This window comes from Schistocerca nitens, chromosome 3, assembly GCF_023898315.1.
Source record: "Schistocerca nitens isolate TAMUIC-IGC-003100 chromosome 3, iqSchNite1.1, whole genome shotgun sequence".
Taxonomy (NCBI): domain Eukaryota; kingdom Metazoa; phylum Arthropoda; class Insecta; order Orthoptera; family Acrididae; genus Schistocerca; species Schistocerca nitens.
Window position 1 is genome coordinate 432,040,005 of NC_064616.1, and position 16,216 is coordinate 432,056,220.

Below are 16,216 nucleotides of genomic sequence, written 5' to 3' on the forward strand. Positions count from 1 at the left end.
GGCGGGCTACCCAGCATAAAATAACTTTTTACGTTTTCAATAGAGCATATTATTTAGGGAAGCTATATCTCATTATTTTACGGTGTGAACCGGCGCAGTTGTATGTGGTTCAAATGGCTCTGAGCACTATGGGACTTAGTTGTATGTGGTAGAGATGAATAGTAAGGTTACTTTTGCAAAAATACAATGCTAACTACCTCAAATACACCTGGTTAATTCGAACTCGTCCTCCATCTCATAATTGCCACGTGGATGAGGCTTTAATCCAACCCCCCTTTCTCTCTCTCAAATATTCTCCAACCCACCCACATTTTGGTTTCTGTGCTAAGCCCTTACTCAGTTTAGTAGAATCTTTCCTACCCCTTCCACCCTTCTTTTTCTCTCCAATTTAGTAACTGTTAAACTGAACTGGTCTTCTGTCTAAAACAACACCAAATGGCAACTAGACGCTAATTCATAACTTTCGTTTCTGTTTTGTAACATGATGTTCTTTGGCAACTGTTTTCTTATACTAATGCTGTGTCTGTTGAATCAGTTCCATTTCACAGATACGCCATATAGAAATAAACGTACGTCACCATCAGAACGTTTCATTCAACCTGATTCAGAGTGCCATTGTGTTGCAGGTGTTTGTAGAACCTGCCCTGTCCAAACTTTTTTCGAAACGTGACAACAGTGCTAAAACACTGTACCAGCTGAAATAGGCAGACGTGCTGCTATCACCAGGGATTCCTTGAATTTAGTTTTGTTAAACCATCTTATGATTTTATTGTTTAATCTCAGTGCCTGCCATCGCTTTCGGCTATTGAGATTCTGTCTTTCAAGTACGGCTATATGCCTTTAAAACACAAAAGTGTTAAATAAATGCGTATGCAGATTGGGAGTTTCTGTTCATTTTGTAGCACACTAGCTCTAAGAAACTGTACCACAAATATGAAATAAAGGTTGCCATCTGGCAGGCAACTTGCTACGTTTTTAGAGCTGTTTTCCCTTCCTGTTTCCGATGTTGAGTGATATTAAATGTGAAGCCTTCATACGTTCGCCGTCACAAATTTTAAGCGAATTATTTAATTATGACATCATATTCCTGTTTAATTAAAAACCATCATCGTTAATATGTGCGGTGGAAATTGCGTCGGATGATCGATGGAGTGATTTCCCTTTTTATTAACAGAAAGCTAAACAATTTACAGCACAGTCTACCTGTCTCGTACAGCGTCATTTGAGACTGTAAGCTGATGGCGGATCCGCAAACGTTCCAAAAAAAGAATATTGCCTTTAACAATGAATAACAGTGAAAGAAGATTCGCTCTGCAGATTGTGTTAGAGTGGCAGACATGTTTGTCATTAAATCCCATTTGGAACGGTTGCTGATGAGTTATATTCATACCTTCCGCATCTCTTTCAACGTTGTATGTTTATGCATCTATCAGCTACTGAAAGCTAAAACATGCTTAGCTAGACTCGCACTAAAATTACGATTGTCCGTTCATTGATGCGAAAATTTTAGTGAACGAAAGAAAAAGGAAAAAGTTCGTAGTTTAACTTCCCATTAATGTCGATGTAGGCAAAGGCTGAACACAGTTTCGGAATCAACAAGCATGGAGAAGTAAATCTGCTGTTTTTAAGGAACTACCCCGACATCTGACTTAGGTGATGTAATGAAACTACAGAAAGACTAAATCAGGACGAACAGACTAGCATTCGAACCTCATTTCATCCCAATACGGGGTTCTTATGGACCATTAAGTATTGCCTCTCTGTTAATTTATAAAAATAAGTTACAACCGAAGATTTCTGCCATTTCAAGGCCCGTATTATTTTCTTTCAGTGCAGCTATATTCCGTACACTGGTCAAAATATTTGGCGCCCTGTATTTAGCTATGGCGTTTGTAAGCTCTTAAGAACCCTCACATTGCCCAGTGTGATTTGCTCTTATTTCTGCAAGTAAAGGATGGGCACTAAATGCAACGATTTTCGGCGCGCGAAGATCTAGAGTCCTAATATATATCCCATTAAATACAATCCATCTGCGTTACATATTCTCCAAATATTTTCCTTGATCACTCATCTCTTCCTCTGAGTATGTATGCGAAATCGAATTCTTTTTAATTACAAAAATTACAAACGTCTCATTCAGTTCGCCGTCTACACAGTGAGGAACCTGGTTTATGATACAAGAGAGGTATCGTATAACACACTTGCGGTCAAACGAACTTTGCCCCACGTTCGATAAAACCGTGCACCTGTAATATGAACAGAAATCTCAATAATTTACCGAGTTTCAACATCCTGTTTGTGTCGAGACAGTTGTTGCATTTGACGGTCGATGTATCGATTCAGTAACTCAGATCCTCCGCTTCCGTGTTTCTTTATGAATGCGACATTTTATTTTGAACGATCAAGTCTCCTAGTGTATTATAAAGGCTGGTGTCAGACAAAGATTGTGTCATACGCAGAGTACTTAAATTATTTATCCATTTATTTTCTTCTGCAACTGACTTAAACTGACCTAACAAAAACACACACAGAAATTCTCCCTCAGGCGAGACGGTGTAACAGTAACTGCCTTGACATGTATACTGGAGATTGGTAATTCGAACTATAGTCCATCCATTATGATTTAGGCTTAAACACACTGCATGGATCACTTCGCAAGATAAATTGTTCACACCGCTTGGAAGGAGACGGCGTTGTCATCCTCCCTTCCTTACCGAGATCATTTTTCTCTTCCGTGTGAAACACTTCAACGACGAATTTTAAACACAGAGTAATAATGAAACAAGCGCTAACACGGAGGATGTTCTTGTTAACAGTCATAATATGATGATACTGATCACACACACACACACACACACACATATATATATATATATATATATATATATATATTAAAATCGTTCTGTTAAATACTGAGTTAGTGAGCTTCTGTTTCGGAGTCGAATGGGAGTGTTATTAACTAATGTGGCCTGTCTTCTTAATCAAGTAGATGGCGTTGGTGTTGTGTATACTATGACATTCAACGGATGGTACTAAATGGGATGCAGAAACTGTACTTAGTACAGTGCTAGTCGTTGCTAGAGTAAAACGAACTGTGCTTAAATCGAAGGTTAGGCTGAGTACGACAGTTAGTTACTGGTCCATCTTTCTTCAAAATCTCTATGACGATTTGTTTGGATTCATGTGTGCAGTATTATTCCTCTTTTATTCTTACCCCGAGAAAATAGATAAGAGTACCGATAACGTATCGATCGTACTCTGCGTACTAAAGGATACGAATCATTGTGTGAATGATATGAATGTGAAATAATGCTGCTTACATATATAAAGGCTATAACGACGGATTTTTTTATTTATTTTTTTTTTAGTCAAAGGTTACCTCGAATGCACCAATAAAGTGACAATTCGCGTTTATTGCTGACATCCCTTGAGAAACAATGGGTTGATACAGCTGATGTCAGTATACTGAGGAATACACAGGTCAATGCTACAGCATCCATTAGATTACATCAGGAAGATGTGAATATGTGAGATAGAGGATTCAGTGAACGACATTCTATAGCACAAAAATTATACTCTTTATTCCTAGAGAAAGTTTCTGATTCTTAAACTGCAGAACTTGTATGAAAAACCTTTATTTTGCTTCTGACGACGTACTATTTCCCTATAGTGCAAGTAACCTCCAAAAACGAATGGAAGAAATTGTAATCAGACCTAGAATTCAATTACAATAAGACTAAAATAAATTATAACAAACAAGTCGGAAAGAAAATATTAAAATTAATTACATGGTTATAGAACAAGTTAAGGAGTTCTTGTATTTGGAGCAGATGATCAGTTGGAAAACAAATGAGCATAAGAGTGAAAATGTCCTGGAGTTTCCTTAATAAGCCTCGCAAAATGATCAAAACTAAGTTTATGATGTGCCTGGAAAGGAAATTTTATAGTTGGTTACAATGGGACTTAAGAGAGCTATTCAAAAACTCAGGATCACTCAGCGAGTGGACAGCAAAATATCTGGAATTAATAGGAAGCGCGCGGGTAGCCGGGCGGTCTCAGGCGTCTTGTCACTGTTCGCGCGGCTCCCCCCGTCGGAGGTTCGAGTCCTCCTTCGGGCATGGGTGTGAGTGTCGTCCTTAGCGTAAGTTAGTTTAAGTTAGATTAAGTAGTGTGTAAGCTTAGGGACAGATGACCTCAGCAGTTTGATTCCATATGACCTTACCACAAATTTCCAATTAATAGGAGAGAAAGAATCGCAAACAAGTGGACGAAGAAACAGACTGGAATAAAAGGTGTAATTATGGCCGTAATGAATATGAAATGGAGCTTGGAGGCATATGTAGCCCAGACAATGTGTGGGTAATGTACAAAGGAAATTCTTTGATGGATTCCAAGAAATAACAAAAGAGCAACAAGATAACGAAATTGAAGTTGTGTAAATGTCATTAGGAAACATGGTGGCATAATGTGGTTGCGTATATCTGAAGACTGTAATACGTGGACAGTGAAGAGAAAGGTAATATCCAGCAGTGGATGACAAACTGCTAATAACGATTATTATAAAGAAGTTGATGATAAAATGACTTCTTGACACTATTTGCTTTTGAAGTCAGGCTTAAGGATTACTCGAACGACATAACCACGTAACCAAAAGGGGTATGCCGTTGACTACGAGACACCGAGTTCTCTTCCCGCGGCGGGAGATGTCATCGAAATGACTTTCCGAGTCCCAGTTCGTTTCTCTCGAAGTTCCCTTCCTTCCACCCACTCAGACGCATTAAATCTGCGTTAGTTCCGTTTAGGGAGCACCGTGAACATTGGCGCGACGCCGTAAGCTATTTCGAAATACGTTTTACTGCTTGGCGTGTAATAGACCATTACCGCGCGGAAAAGGGTGCAACAAATGCCTACGGAGAGTAAGCTGTACATCTTCGAAGAGGCCGGTAGCCGGCCGGCATGTAAATGGGCACGCGTTTTGCACGCGATCGCGCCCTCCCCCGCCTCCACCCACGCCAAGACGAATGGCGGGCGGGCACGTTGCGAGCCGGCTGCCGGAGCCTCGGATACGTGTGCGTCGCTCGTTTATTCAGCGCCGCTGTGCTAACTAACGACCAGCCGCGACGCTTCCGCAGATATTAACTACGACCACATGTGCTGAAGGCAGTTCCGCAACAAATTCATCACCGTTCGGCGTTAGGTCCCACGTTAATCGTATCTAAATGACATGTAGGAAAATAGCTATACTCTCACCTTTAGATCGTACCAGCATCCTATGAAGTGCCATGTGCGCTACTATTTTTAACGCCGGAAATGTTTATGGCGATGTTAACAGCGTACTCGGGTTAATGAATATATAATCGCAGATTTCAGCCCAAACGACAACGCCTAATGCTAGGAATTTCTTTTAATCATTCTGTCTGCGGAGTTTTATTTTATTACTACATAACTGCAGTCGTTGGTATTTGTTCGCATGATATTTTATTCCATTAGTTGGCCATCTGTCGGTTTTCATTTGTGCGTTTCCACCACTTGAAGTACTAAACGCACTACACGTGTCATTGGCGATTGACGTACTGAGGTATCAGTTTCATACTTCGAAACTTTTAGAGCAAATTTAGACGTAGTTTTGTTCATTAAATTCTGCTGTACATAGTTCAGCATATCACAAAAAATGGATTCATTTTGGTAACTTACTACTCTTCCCATTAGCGAAACGCAGAAAAATTGATTACGATGTGAAAAGTCATCACTATATTTACATCGTATTAAAAGTCAAATGAAAACCGCAAATGCCATTTATACTGCAGTAAGACTATAAATAATAACTTGCTGAAGTGTGGTTCTGAAGTGTAAACTCGTGTTTGGATGTAACTGTAGAAAATAATATTAATTTAAAAAGATGAAAACTGTTTACGAACTTGACAAACAGATTAGTAAGAAAAGCCGCGGTATTACACACACTACTAAAGATGTCTGCAAATAAAGCGAAGCGCCTCTGGTCTAAATAAGACTTTTTTTACATTCATAAGAGACGGTATGCTATATTATCTGTAAAACTGCGAATACGGAAGAGAGACTAGAAAACCAAATACACAAATTGAATAATGGCGTTTTACAAAAACCTGGGAAACCGATTCCGGTAAAACAGTCTGGTATACAAACATTGTAATATCAGTCTCCCTTATTTATTCGAGAGACGAGAAATTTTTTGCACAGTGAAAATACGTACGTTATTTGTACTCTTAAGGGGCTCCGGAACGCCCTATACTTGCAATGTTAAAATAACGCTTATAAATTACATCTTTCCTCACAACGTATTTGAGGTAGGAAGTTGAACTTTTTACAGATTATTTATTGGAATATGGGCTACAACTTAACACAGGGATTTTACAAAATTTTAGTTCAGTTATTAAAGATGATTTTTTTTCAATTGTAATGAAAATTCACAACATTTTTTTGCAATTTTTTATTTATATATTCAAAAATATACAGTTTTTTGGAAAAAGGCTGTGTTAAATTATGCAGAAGGTACTGTGTAACATTTACTGAAAGTTTGAAACAAATATGTTTGGAAGATCCTTAGAAAACATGTAATTAGTATGAGAAAATAAAAGTTTTGGGAATCGAGCGACAAAGATTGGATTAACTTTTTAGTGCATTCCAGGTCCATAGGATGGATTATCTTCATCCTCTGCAAACTCTCCTCCAGCTTCCTCTTGTTCCTCCTCCTGTTTACTCTTGCTTGTATTTCTAGACTCTTTACAGCCCTGTCTGCAGCCCGAAGGCGTTCCTTGTCTAAAGCAAGCATCGCTCGTACCATGTTAGAACCTATCTTCATTCCCATATTTCTAGATACCTTGCACCTTACAATGTTGCCATCATTGAAAGTCGCAACAACATCATACACACCAAAGTGAAGTGTTTCTATTCCAACAAATACAGTCTTGGGGATTCTCGACCATATAACACTATTTACACTTTCATTGGGGTTTTGAGTTTTTCCGTGAATACACTTTTTCAACAGTTCAGGTGCTGCTAAGTCTCTGAAAATAGGTTTTATCACCTCCATTATTGCATGAGGCAGACTATGCTTATGAGTGTACACTTCACCAGTTAGCATTCCTTTGTTATATTTACACCACCTCTCTTCTTCTTTGGGACACAAGCTATGTTGGGGATTTTCATCGTCTTTATTGTTTACAGTAATAACACATACCCTTGGCTTTCCAACATTTCTCCTTTTCTTAAAAGCCTTCAGAGGATTTCTAATAACTTTACTTTTACTCATTATTATACTTCAACAAAACAGAGTGAAACAATCGACAATCACACCAGCGATATATATTGAACCATCACAGGTTAGCCACAACACATACTTTATCTCACATCACTAAAATGTACCTGATGAACATGGACGTTAATAATAACACCATTTGACAGCAGTTTAACAGCGCCACAGTGGGTCACGCCCATGTAGAACACATTTCAAAAAAAATTTAAAAATAGTTGTAGTCTTCGGAATTGAATAAATTATATATCTATTAAAAGGTAATAGTCTGCAGATTCAGAAAACGCAAAAAAGTAAAAATTGAACTTTTCATGATTTTGAGCCTTTCCGGAGCCCCTTAAATACTTTTTCGACGTTGTACTTAGAACAACACGTACTAAAAATTTGCAGCTATTGCCGAAGTATTCATGGTGAAACCGTAACATCAGAAGAGGTAATCCAATTCAAGATTTACATATCATAGTGCGAAGGTAGGAAGAATTTATTTTCAAGTTATCAGAAATATTATAAATCACCTTTTGAAGGAGGATTAATCCCCGACGAAGGAATGAATTATCCTACATCTGTTAACTTTAAATGAGAAATGAGGGACGAAAAACCACTGTGTTAAACTTAACACAGTGTGAAATTAATGTTGTAACATGAACGACGAAAAATATACCAAAATCAAAATTGGATCTAATTCATTTGTAGAATGTAGCGGGGCACTCCTAGGGAACGTTGAGTTTTATTATTTTTAAGTTCGGGTCTCTTGAGTAATAACTGTAAACGCGGCGTCTAGAAGTTAACTCTTGTTCAGCTCAGGCTCCTTATCTTTCAGTAGGCTAGGTTACATACAGGAGGCAGTTACTGTACTCTATTTCTGTACTGTAATATGATAAAGAGGAGCATTGATGTTTCCACTTCCTTCCTGTGGAGAAAACACAGGATGGCGTCCATCATGTGCACTAATTACAATTGTAAAACCAACAATGAATACCGGCCGTGGTGGCCGAGCGGTTCTAGGCGCTTCAGTCCGGAACCGCGCGACTGCTACGGTCGCAGGTTCGAATCCTGCCTCGGACATGGATGTGTGTGATGTCCTTAGGTTAGTTAGGTTTAAGTAGTTCTAAGTTCTAGGGTACTGATGACCTCAGCAGTTAAGTCCCATAGTGCTCAGAGCCATTTGAACCAACAATGAATGTCACGGAGTAATTTATGAAGAAAGTTCTACAACTGAAAGGATGCAGTTTTTGTTCTCAGCGTGTGTCGTGTGAAAGTCTGAGGCTCGAGAACGGCGAACGTGGAGGATAACGTACAAGAATGTTATTTGTGAATATGGCAAATTTTGATATATTTTGTGTCTTTGTCTATTCGTCTCAAAACAAGTTTCCAGAATGCGATTTGTGCCCACGACGCGCACAGTCACACTCGTTGTTGCTGCGTTTCAGTAGCTGATGATAATTGCTGTTCAGAATCCGAGGACTACAAATTACTCTACACACATCAGTCTAATTACGACGTTCCATATTGCTTTTAGCAAATACCTTTCATGATTCAGCTAACTTCTTCTGATTTTGACTTACTGTTTGTAATAAATATTTGTTTTCAGAAAGTAATAAAACAAAAAACAAGTAAAGCAAAAACTATTTTTTTGCAAACCTGCTTCAATCGCTTGAATCATTTCTTACGTTACTTTGAATTAGCTTCCTCGACACTAGTTGTTTTCTCTTCAAGGATTTACACGGATACGACATTCCATGAAACTGTAGCATCACGTGTGCTACGGTGTTCGGCATCAGTAATATTTCCTATCCCTGCGCAAGTACACGACTTTCATCGCATGTACGAAGTAGAGCGCAATACCTAGAGAGAGAGAGAGAGATCTGCGCTATTGCTGTAGCTGCCGTGCAAAAGTAGGGACTCGTTCCAGGAGAAAGCGTATTATGTTTCATTCGGTACTTTGGTACATTGAATGTATAACGTAAAAAATTGTGACGATGTGTTTCACTGTTAACAATGAAGGGATTAGTACGAATAGAGGCTAGTTGAGAAGTCCAGAGTATCGTTTATGTTGCAAATTAGTATTGCGTTTCCAGAATATGCGTAAACTGCTGTAAATGAAGCATTACTCAGCGTGTTTCATGCGATGGAGATCGTGCGTATTGGACGTAATACCATGCTGCTCTTTTTGCGGTAGCACTCACGATATCTGGGCGAATACTTTGATCACTCTGTCAGGAGCCGTGATCAATAACATATTGGCAGCCTCTCGTTAATTACTTCTGCCACAATTTTGCTTCCTTGTGGGGTACATTGAGCCGACGTTCTTTGTGCTGAGACCAATAAATTGCAATAATTTCGAATCTTGCGTCCACTGTATAGTGGTTGATATCATAGTATTTTGTGAAGACCTTGTTTGTAACGTATTATTTATATTTTGCTGTTCGTAGCTAAAACTTCGATAGAACCCGTAGTAAAGCACAGTAGGTGCATGTCTTTTTAGAATGCCTTGTCGATGATTGATAGGATCTCTTTTATTGTCCATTCGTTGTCAGAGTGCGCGAGTGATTCGCGTTTCGGAAATGCGCTGAGTTAACAATTCAGCAGCCACAAGGAAAGACGAATCTGAAACTGGAAGAATAGATGATAGTTGCCACTGATGATGGTGTAGCTAATTGCACAGCGTATATTCCTCATTTCACGATTTAACAGATGAAATGAATTTAAGCATGCTAAAATAAACAGCTGTCTGAGGACATAATTATGTTTCTCATTGTCAGTTGTTATCGCTGGAAATTGCACACCGCATCAGACTTCACAGCGTTTCCTGTGAAGACAAAATTACGTTCCACTTTGCGGCCACCACAGACAACGGCATCCAGGGCCATTGTCTGAAGCCGGTACGGAAGTTAAAATTGTGAAGAGATCTACATAAATGTTGCCATTGAAATGGTCCTGCGTGCGTTTTCCAGGTCTTTCAAAATTACAGTAGTCATATGTGATCACTGCTGCTTTTAGTTTATAGACGAACTTGAGAAGTACCGTACAGAAAAGGCCGTAGTCATTATATCACGAAATTCGTTAATGTTTCTTAGTTTCAGGTCAATATAATTGTATTTGCTCACGCTTTAAATTCTATTCGGACATCTACATACATATAAAAATTATCTTGTAATTAGCAGATGTGTTGTGCCTTATGTAGACTGTTCGATGCTGTATTCGTAAACTGGAGAATTGATACATGGTACCGAGTCGAATTAAGTATATTGATTTTTAAATTAAGTTGAGGGCGTTCCATTCGGAAGGAAGCAGCCGGTCCTTCGCCATCTTTGCACAATGTGAGTTTCACCGTTTGTTGTCGTTTCGCATGTCTGTGGGCGCTTTGGGATGAATATTCCCTGTAATAGCGTTGCCATGCTTTATCACCTCGTTGCTTCGCAGGACAGCTTGCGCGCACGCAGTGGAAAAGCCGGCTCACATTTGACCAAGTAGTACTTGGAGAAGAAGGCTTAAGCCCGCGTAGCTGGATTAGGCAAAAAGCTGCGGCGCCAGCGCGTGAAATCTGTTTGTTTTGCTGGGTGCTGATGTTTGCCAAGGCTGCTTATACACCGTGCAACACAATAAACAAGCAGTGCGGGCGCCTGTCTTGCGACTCTACGCGGCTGCCTCTCAGCCGAATATCGTGTCTTCTTGTTTAAGTGCGCACCAAATAGCTACACAGAGTCGTCCACCAATCGACTTTTCGTACCCCGTTAAAGATGTTTGTTGAATATCTGCAAAGTGCTTTCTTAAACAGAAAGAGTGGGATTAATTGAATGGTACGAGTGCATTGCACGTGCCTTTGGTGCCTCATTTGCAAGTAAGCATCGTGAGAATTCATAAACGAACACACTGGGGTTTTTGTAGCTTACTATTTTATAGCGACAGGTGCTTGCTTTGCTAAAAAGAACCATCCTGTGGTTTGGGGAAAGGACGGAAAAGCTAACTCTAGTGCTCCGAGATGACATATAAATTTCACTTCTCCAAGGTAGCTCTCGTGGTGCGTTTAGGAATGTGAGGAGCTATTCGAGTACTCAGTGCAGTAGGAAACTAGGAAACATCCTAAAAATGTGTTACCTCAGAATGTATGTGAAAGATGCACTGGGCTTCTGTACGTGTTAATATTCCAATACATATGCTTATTTTCCGAAGCCCACACTTCAGTTGGGCGAGCTACAGTCCCGTGTTCTTTTAAACAATCAACATATTTATTCAAAGCTTTGAACGAAACACAGAGTCTTCCTTTACTCTTCAGTTTTGTAAAAGTAAACAAAAATTATGAAAATTTTCGTTACAGTGTAATATGTTTTAAGTAAATGCATGGTTAGTTTCAAATGCCACACTGAAGGAAATATTACCCTGTACCAAAGAACACAAACGTCCAGCTATGTCACTGTATGTGGATCTCATGCATAGTTTTTGTGTGTATTAAGTGGAAATGTTACGTCGGTCTTACCTGTGTCAACAGTACCAAAGAAACCTATACAGTGATAAAGGATCTTACTAGATATGGTACAACAGAACTGAAACACGTTTGGAGAAAATAAAGAGAAAATAAGTAGCAAGGCATATTAAGGCTTCTCGTGCTATCTGATGAGTATGTCGTCACACACTCTGCACACACTCGTACACTTCAAGAATGGCGAGCAGCACGATGCGTTCCATTTTCAAAGAAACCATCCTGGTTACCTTAATCGGCTTAGGGAAAACACTTAAACGTTAATTCTTGACGGCTGGACGAAATATGAAACGCACTACACACAAATGCGCCAGAGCTTCATAAGCTGCCTCGCCCCGTGTAGTGAGAAATGAACTGTTTTTTCCTCAGTGTGCTTACTACAAATAATTTCTTTTGTGTGCTTAGAGCGGACCCATAGACTTTGGGGAAACACATAAGAAATGCTTTCGAACTCGTTCCGGAAATCTACTGTGCTCTACAGTCTGTATCATGCATACATGTCACGCTGCAGCAACTTAAGCACTAAACATAATCATAAGCAGCTGTACGGATAACGCTTTCTATGTGATCTAACAATCTTTAGGCATGGCTTAAGAAGGAACTCTTCCGAATGTTCCCGTAGGTGGCGCATCTTGATATCGCCTTTATAAGGTTTTAAAAAAATTTCTGTATTCGTTAAATGTGAAGCATCTGTATATTCCCAGTAATACCTTTGAACCAATTCATAGCGTTATAACTAAAATAGGAACTACAGTGTGTTCGAACGTTACAAGAAGTGTAAAATATATGTACATGAGCGAAGATAAACAAGATCGCTATTAACAAACTTTTTTTCTCGATAACCGGTTACGGTAATCAAAGTGTGACTATATGCTAAACAATTGTGTTATAGAGTATCAGAGAATACAAGAAAACTAAACAGTAAAACAACATACCTCGACAGACAGATTATTGCGTATGTCTTAAAATAGCAGTAAAAGTATTGTTTCTCATGAATGGGCAGGTACGTAACAGGCTTAAAGACCCATGCATCGACATATCAAAAGTAAAACAACTGTACACACTGTTATTCACCACATACATCTGTCTTGTGTCACTCACAACAGATCACTTCATTGCAGCCAGGGCGCCGCTGGACTGGCAGGTGGTGACCAGGAAGGATAGGCATTGACAATTGGATCGACAGGTGACCCTAGTATAACATGTATTTCTTGCTTAAAATCATTTATTTGATTACATATAGCGTGCTAACTGAAACTTGGACGAAAATAAATCTAATAGCGTGTTTATAAAATTGCCAATTAATAATTAACACAGACTCTAAAAAAATTATTCATATAACGTTAATTAAACCATGTTCCTACGTAGAAGCTGAATTTATGTTTGGTACAGTTACCACAAACTAATTGACTGTAGATTACTTAACACAGAACTTAACAATTGACAAAAACCATAGATACACTTACAAGGTCATTAAATTACTTTGAAAAATTTTCAGAGTATTAGAAATCTTTAAAATGCAGGGGTAGAAATTACAATCTGGGCTCCTTCAGTATTATTAAAGTGGCGGTGTAAACTGTGGTTACATGCAAAGCAACGACAATGTACTCAAATTATAACATAGTAAAAATATTTATTATAAAGTGTGTAAATATGATAATCAGTTGGGCTTACACAAGGTCATTTGAGCAATCTGGGCTTCTATCGCGTCATTTAAGCAGCCGTGTAAACTATGACTATGTCCAAAGTAACAACAGTGTGCTCAGATTGTAGCATAATAAAAATCAAAACAAAAAAATTAAAACATTGTTATAAAAACAGTTATCAGCAGGGCTTACACATGTCTTTTGAGTAACCATCCATGCTGCAGAAAAATCTGAGTGAAAACCACATGAGCCAAAAAGGAATAATTACAGCAATGGTGGAAACACTAGTTCAGCGTGGTAGCATTAGATCGATGGTGTGATCACCTGCTTCCGAGATACAGTCTATCCATACACTAGTCACATTATAGCGTGATTGCTAATAACGTGGATGAGCTCTCAACTCGTGTTTTAAAAATTATTGCCAAATAATTATTATTTGCAGAAGCTACAAAAAGTTATTCTTGTAGCGCTCATTGCGTAATGTACGTATATGAGGCTGGATTAATATTTTATGAAGTTATTGCAACTGATATATAATAATACACATTTGGTAATTAATAAAACGCACAGGCACCGTTATAGGGCCATTAAACATAAACAAAAAAATTTTAAACAAATTTCTTATACACTCCGAAAATTGCAGAAATAATGTTACAAATCGGACAGCCACAAAGTCTTTTGAGTAACTATGTACGCTGTGGTTATAGTCTGAGAGAATCCTATGTAATCACATAATAAAATGAAAAATAAATGTTTACATAGTTTCCTTTTTTATAAAGGAGGAAGTGCAGTTACAAGCGGGGCTTACATAAAGTCATTTAGGTAGGAGTCTACGCTGTGATCAGATTCTTGTCGGGTCTTCAGCCGGCCCAAACTGTCATATTTCCGCTGTCTACCAGTCCGCCATCAACAGTTATCGGCGAGACTGCCTTAGCTTTCCTCACCTAATAATGGCGGCCAGGTCGACTGCTGAAATATTGTGTGCAGATGACAGTTCGACCCTGCTGAAGACATGTCAAGAATCTGATCTGTTAATACGCCGCGAAAGTCTACATAGTTACAATCTACGCTGTGATTACATCTAAGTGAACACCACGTGAAAAGAAACTACAGAAACAGTGGTAGCGCACTTAATTCAACGTGGTGGCAGGAGATAGGGGATGTCATGGCCAACCTCAGCGTCACGATCTGTGCTTACCAAGTGTTCTCTTGGGTCTGCTGCTTAAAAGTAGAATATCGAAAAGAGTAAAAGATGGATTAAGTCAGTGAGTAGTGTACTGCCGACGACAAACAAAAGCACCACAGCGGAAGGATGGAAAAAATCGAAATACACAATAACACGTGTGCATTACGTTTAGGTTTTTATTACTGCTTCCTTTTCAATACCTCCTATACGCGGTATGGCGCCACTCTGAAGTCAGTCCACGAAAGGAGTGCTGGAAAATCAACTAGTATTTCGTCCGTGCATGCTTTTCCATCTAAACTAACTGCGAGATATTTTTGGTCTGATGTTTTTGAAAGACAACACGTCTTTAAATAGAAAGGAGCAAGCATTTCATGAACGAGCCGTCACAGGGCGACTTTGCTTACTGAAAACACAAGGCTGGCATCCTCGTCTAAGCATTACTTTTTCTTTTACAGATCTTGTATGAATGAACGAACGTCATTAACGTTCTTTGTGAATGTGACTAACTTCTTTTTTCTCCACTAACAGGCCTGAAAATACTTTCCACGCTGGCCAATCAGCAATCAGCCTTCTTAGAGAAATACTCCCGTGTTGCCATTGGCTCGAACACAAGCATCCCGCTCTCTTTCACTAACAGCCGAGTGTGTGACACTCCTCACTCTACAGCCATTACTAATATATTTGAGAAGTGCAGTGACCGGCTGGAAACGGTAGATTTAAAATAGTGCACCTTGTTGGCAGGGATCCAGGAGGTGTCGGCCGGCGCGGACCAGGGCAAGCTGCGACAACGTCGGGGAGCAGCCTGTGCCGTGGTCCTCCTGCATGTTAACCAACAAACTACGCTGTGATATTAATTTTATTATCTATTCTTGAAATCCAATTGCCAAATGTAGCTGGAAGAGACTTCCTTTTTTTACATTTTCCTCTGCAACGTTACTAGTGTGTGATTATTGTGTATTATTATTTGTAAATACGTAAAGTGAACGTGTGATTGCTGTATAAATAGCGCTACTATATTGCTAATTGTTTGTCGGTTGTTTCCTTCATATTTCAGCCGAATTCTTGCATTCTCTCTTTAAAGAATAAATTTCGCAATTACTAAGCAGTATTATATGTATGATGTGCTGACTGAGTCATGACTTGTCGCTGTAGTGAATGTACTTTTGCATTCTTAAGCGTTTGAGTGTTTTCTCCCGACTGAATATTACCTGTATTTGATTTCATTGTCAATAAATGTGTATGCCTGTCTTTTATTTAATAATATTATGTCTTTATTTTAGCTATCTGAAGCAGTTGTTACTCCCATGATCTTTTAACCGTAATATACAATCACTCTGATTTTTATTGAGCACCAGTTCCATTCATTTCTGTTATGGTGGCAAAGCTTTCGTTCTTGCTATCACGTGGGTTACACTCCAAAACCTAAACACGAAAAGAAAAAGGTATACGAGATGAACATTGATGTCTTTCATTGTTTCACTGTAACGTCAACATGCCCCGTTCGTTAAAAGGAACTATGTTCATCAGTACCTTTGGTTCTACGAATACTTTTAACTAGGAAAAAAAAAGCAGAAAATATACACAGTTTATTTTTTGGCTTCAGCAAATTACAAGTG

The 16,216-nt window shown here is 38.9% G+C and overlaps 1 protein-coding gene across 1 annotated transcript in view; it reads left to right on the forward strand.

Annotated features, from left to right (window-relative positions):
* Window positions 1–15,840, forward strand: part of LOC126249267 (toll-like receptor 7) — an 85,177-nt gene extending 69,337 nt beyond the window's left edge. Inside the window, exon 4 of the mRNA XM_049950921.1 lies at window positions 15,342–15,840. The gene's annotated coding sequence lies outside the window, so the exon portion shown is untranslated. The remainder of the gene's footprint in view (window positions 1–15,341) is intronic.
* Window positions 15,841–16,216: the final 376 nt, after the last annotated feature.